This window comes from Lepeophtheirus salmonis, chromosome 5 (assembly GCF_016086655.4).
Source record: "Lepeophtheirus salmonis chromosome 5, UVic_Lsal_1.4, whole genome shotgun sequence".
Classification (NCBI taxonomy): Eukaryota; Metazoa; Arthropoda; class Copepoda; order Siphonostomatoida; family Caligidae; genus Lepeophtheirus; species Lepeophtheirus salmonis.
The window spans coordinates 58,934,060-58,940,395 of NC_052135.2; positions in this window are offsets into that span (position 1 = coordinate 58,934,060).

Here is a 6,336-nt window from a genome sequence, read left to right on the forward strand (position 1 = left end):
CATAATTAAGGGGCTGCAAGAGTTAAAATGACTTTTCCATGGTGACCCATTCCTCAAAAGAAATCCGTTTGATTTTTTTTAATATCATTTTTTCAAAAAAAAAGTAGAATCACTCGTTTAAATTCCAAAAAGCGATGTTACATCGCAAAAGTAATGTTCCAGCACGTTTGGTAATCCAGAACAAGAACCAAATTTTCCATGTGCAACTCGGGTTGAGCTTCATAAAGAAGTCGCTTCGCATTATTGCTTCGTCTTGCCAATATTACAATTGACTTAACTTTATTCCTAAGGTGTATTATTATTCTCCATCCCCTCTTGAGCAACCAAATTCAGAGAGTGGGCAAAGCAGCTAACATCCTTGACGTTGGTATTTTTAACAGCCGAATTATAATATCATTGTCTGTCGTAATAGCAATAACTTTTTCCTTGATGGATAGCTCGTGGATCGGATTTTCAATGAAAGATTAAATATTATATGCAATATGGGCGGTTATAAATTAATGGCAAGCAAGGAAATCTCGTCTGAAGACAAGACAGACTTTGATCTGAGTTTTGCATACGATTGATGAAATGTGTGGTCAAACTAATATAGCTGGTATTGTTACAGGAAGTCAAAATATCTGTAGTGAGAGAATTCTGTTCTGCATTAGCTAATTCACAGTTAAGATCAGTCTTCATTCTGTCGAACTTAAGATGGAGTCATTTTTTACTAAGTGTCTTTCTATTATGCAAAATATATCCTGGATCAAGATTGGCGACCAAATTTTGGAATCCAAAATTTTCATCAAACAATAGAAAGACCGTAGAACTTTGATAATAATTTCCAAGACAAGATTGTTTAATTTCTTTTTCGAGGATTGGATGACTTTGTGACACGGCATATGTAGTAAGATATACTAGTAACCTTATTAGATCTTTATTCAACTCCCAAGTAAAGAGTCATTATATGTTTCATCGTATTAGAGGTACTGCTCCAAAATCTGTAACATATATTTTTTTTTTTTGCATACATTACAAACCACCTTTTTGTCCATCTTGGTTTTTGTAAAAAATCTCTACACAATTAAGGATTCTGAATACTTCTCAAGAAAAAAAACTCCCTTTGTTCTAAGTAGTTGACGGCTCATCTATAGTTTTACACACTAAAATCATCGTCTAGACTCCATTCATAATGATCAAATAATCCTTCCATACTACTCCCAGGTATATCCAGGTCCACGCCTAACCAAGTCGAAAAAGGATCACACTTCAAGTTAATCTAAGGAAATAAAATATACCTAAACAAAGCTTATTTTTATTGTTTAAATGAAAATACATGGATATAAATATTTCGATTAGTATAACAAAAAATCTACAAACCTAAGAGTTGTAATCATATAATAAACTTTATAAAATATGCGAGATTGCGTTATTTTCTATTCAAAAAGCTCTCCTTTTGTTGTCTATAGTAGGATATGCTACAGTTTTCAAACATAAATGGAGTGAAACGGGAACCCCCCTCAGAAAAGGAATACACGTATTCTTTTGATCAAATATTACCCGTGGAGAGTATTTACCCGCCGAGTACCCCTTTGTACGAGTAAAATGAGGGTATATTTTTCATTGATGTTACAGGTGGGAGTCCACGGGTTAGGGTACCCATCTTTATATACAAGTGACTCCTACAAAATGGATTTTGTAAAAGCTTTTTATTTTACAAATATTTCTGACTCGTTGTATAAAATTTAGTTGCTTATATATTTTCCCTCAGATAAAGGTCACCAAGGTCAAGGTAATCCAAATTTGCACTTTTTTGTTTATCTAAGTAAACAATATGTGTACTTGCAAATTTTGGTAGGTATCAGTTGAATTTTTTGGCTCTGATACTAAAAAAACAGACAAATAGGGGGAAAGCAACAATTCATGTGGCTACACTTATTGTTATTTGGAAATATAGATACGGAAATCTCATAAAAATTTGTAAAATATTGTTGATATAAATTTTTTAAATCCAAATTTTTTATATTTCAGAAAAACCTGGAGTCTGTACGAAATAAATGATACAAAACTTAAACACATTTAAAAAAAAAAAAAGTGTAAATTTAAAAACTCTTGACCCGTTTTTGTACCTCTTAATACATAACTTCAAAGTTAGCCAATAATATCTAAAGAATAAAATAATATTTTGAAACCCTAAGGACCTGATATTTCGAACATTCAATAAATAAGCTCCCCCTACTGCATATTCCTTCTCAAATAACAAATTTCCTTGACATATAATAGTTTAACATAATTAGATGGCAAAGTTCTATAAGATATACACTAGTATGTTTTGTAGCTTTTTTAGAATTAAGATATATGGAAACAATTATTGAGCCATGAGTTAAAAAATAGAAACTATGTGTCTCTACTTTCCTTATACTAACGAAATCCAATTTAGATTTTTTTATTATTATACTACGGTTGTTGGATTAGAGTAGTGTTTCTCAAACTTTTTAAAGTCAGGGTACCTTTTAAAAGTACACAAAATCTTAAGGCAACCCATTATAAAATATAATTAAAAATGACACAGTAGAGGCAAAATGCAAACTTATTGATATTTAGACGAGACAGTAATGAACAGAGAATAATACAAACTAAAAATAATAATACAGAGTGGTCAATTAAAATCTGACCACTTTGAATTTTCAACATCAAAAAATATAATTTATTAATTAGAAATATAATTTCAACAGAATTATTTCTGTAAATAGCTCTCTTAATCAATAATTTAGTTGCCCTTAGCGGCAATTTTATCTTCCAGGAGGAGGCAAAAGCCCTGGCACCCGCTGCGGATGTAGTGAAAGTGGCTTTGATGTTGAATCAAAATAGTCTTGCGATAGAGTTCTTTCATTGTTGGTGTCAAAAGTGGCCTCTCCACCCTCACGAGGACCACTCACTTGTGAGATAGCTCTCTGGATAGTATGATGTGAAACTCCGATATCTCTAGATCTCTTGCATGCACACATGCCTGGGCTGTTTTATTAACTTCACCGGATCCAGATTGGCCTTTTCGACAGATCCCTTCTTCCTCTCCAACGTTTCAGACTTGCTGACGGTAGACGGTGGTCCTGGAGACACCCAACTCCTAGGAGTGCGCGAATGAAATTTGTCGATCATGTTCAAGTGTCATTTTCTCGACTTGACCGTAAGATAGAGAGTTCAAGTTTGTTTTTGTTTTGTAATTATTTTGTTTATTCTTTAATATATTGATATATAAATTATTTTAATTCGTTCAACCTTCATCAGTTATTGAATTAGTAGGTGGTCAGATTTCAAAGGACTACCCGGTAAGCTCAAATTTGGTCGGAAACATCTCTTAGTTTGTCAATTTTATGCAGTATGTTTCTCACACAAAAGATGCATGTATCATCCCCAGTACTGATGAACCCACATTTGATGTAATTATCGTTGTATATCTTCTTTTTAGCCTTAATAGTATCTACCCTTGCAACTTTTGGAGCCAAAATGAATGGGTGGTTGACATGACATAGAGAATGGGTACTTCAGACATATTTTGAAGGTTGATTTTATATATTTATTTATCTAAAATGAGTTAAGAATGTTATCCTTTCATTTGTTAAAAGAATGTATTTAAATATAATTACATATAAAATGTCAGTTTTTTAAAAATATATATCATAATAAATAATTTTTAGCGGTACCCCTGACAAGGTCAGCAGGAACCCCAATGTGCCACGGCCCTACTTTGAGAAACACTGTATTAGAGTATTCTCGAACTTGAAAAAAAAAATCGACTTTACTTAATGTAATAATTTTATAAAAATTACTGTTAATTGCTGGAATATTTTTTGAAAATTCGATAGTATTTGAACTCGAATAATAAAAAAATAAAAAAACATTCTAGCAATGATTAATCAAATTTCGAGTTTTTCTCAAGAAGAGTAGAAATATTTGAATGGAGAAACCCCCATTGTGTATTTTATGAAAATTCTCAAAGGATCAAAACGATCAAACACAAAAATTAAGACTCGAATTTAACAGTCATTTTTACATTTAGTATTTTTGTATTCAGAGTTTTTATATAGCAAGTAGATATTAATAAACTATCTTCCAAAAGCTCAGCATACTTTATAATGTTGGCTGTTATGTTGGATCATCGAAATTGGAAAATTGATATATCTGGTAAAATATCCATATCTGCATCGTAACGGTATTGGAGAAAATTGTAAGAAGTTCCCATACCTGCTCCTAGTAGTATATTTTATATGATACAATCTTTTACAAAAAAGAAGGGAATTAAAAAAAAGGTTGTTCTATTTTTGTAACCAGATAATTCTTAATACGCAGAGTACTCACACTTAGAGGAATGAATGAATGCATCCCTACTGACTTATGTACTTTCAAAAAGAGTGGGACAGAAAGTTTACCTCTCAAGTCATTAGGTAAAAAATCCAAGATAAGATAGATATTCATTACAATGGGTTGTAAAGTTTATATTCCATTGAAATCGAGCTTATTTTTTTGAACGGCCATTTTCCTAATATTTATTTACACAGGGATTAAATTAATGTATGACTTTTAACTCAGACATTTTTATTCCAATAAATTTGTCTCTCACAAATCAGCTTTTTTTATCAAGTACTGAGGCATCTCAAGGATAATATAAATATATGTTAGGGGCAATGTGGAAAATTGGGAATTTTGCAAAATACCCAGGCAACCTTTAAAATTTCCAATAGACTGATAGATGGTCATTTTAACATCATTGATATTGTCAGGTGAATTGATTTTGGGTAATTTGACTACTAAACAATTCATTGCAAGCAATTTGATCATTAAGGATTTGATTATGATATAATTCATCTTGAACCATTCGATACTCTATTTTATTTTCATTGAAATTTATATTGTATCGCACAATAAAACTATTGTATGATAAAAAATTATGGTCCAAAAGGTGGATCATTACTCACCGTCACCGATTCCCACAGCATCAATGATCCCTTTTGATATCTTATAAGACACTCACACACGGGTTACATAATTGAACCACTTGTCCATAAGGGGGAGCAAAACCTATCGCCGCTACTATCCTGAGCATCAAGGACCCCTTCTAATATCGTATGATACACCCAACCTACGAGTTGTGGAAGTGAACAACTGGAAGAAAAGGTGGATTATTACCCATTGAAACCACTTCCCTAAGAATCAAATACCCCTTTCAATATCCTATAATACACCCAGCCTATGGGTTGTGCAAGTGAACCGCTGGTCGAAAAGGTGGGTCATTAGATACCGCCACTGCTTCATTGAGCATCAAGAACCTTCGTTATTCTCAGAACTTAAGGGATTGAACTTTTTTTAGTATTATACTTGGTGGTCTCTGTAAAGGTATGTGTAACTTTGGTGGGGATTTATGACCGTCATGCGGCTCCTCTGCAACCGGAGGGTTCAAGTGTTTTTTAATACTAAAAGGTAAGCGAAAAAGGTGAATAAATTGAATGATTCTGATAAAAAGTGGGTTTATCAGGAATACTACAGCAACAAGTGAAGATTTGATAAAAATTTACATTAAAATTGTTGATCCTATTTAATAATATTCGAACAACACAGTTGTATATTTCAGATTCATTTTATCACTTTCTTCAAAATAGACATAAACAATAAATTTATTTAAATATAATTTTCACCATCAGAGGTAATAATTTCAAAAAATCCTCTTTTTGAACATATGGGGATTTTTTATGCACAAGTTCACTTGGAAAACCCATAGGCTGATGTCCATTATAGATTATTAAATGGGGTTCTTAATGTTCAATGCAGCAGTGACTAATGACCCACCTTTCGACCAGCAGTTCTCTTGCACTCCCATAGTATTATAGGATATTAAAAGGGTTATTTGATGCTCAAGGAAGAGGTTACGGTGGGTAATGATCCAACTATTAGTTAGTGGTTCACTTGCACAACCCGTGGTTTGGGGTGTATCATACGATATTAGAAGGAGTCTTTGATGGTCAGGAAAGTAGCGGCGATAGATTTTGATCTCCTTTGTTGACAAACGGTTCACCAGCCTAACTCAAGGGCCGGGGCATAATATAAATTTTTTGAACGCTCCTTAATACTGAAGATAGTGGTAGTGATAGGCTTTGATCCACCTTAAGGACCAGCTGTTTAGCTGCACAACCTGTTGACAGAGGTATATTTTGCAAAATGAAATGGAGTCTCTTGTGACTATTTTTTATCATACTATAGTTTGTATTAATACAATATCAATTTCAATGAAAATATACTAGATCAGGGATGTCTAACCTTTTAATATCATGGGCCGCACTAATTCTTAAAATATTTTAATGG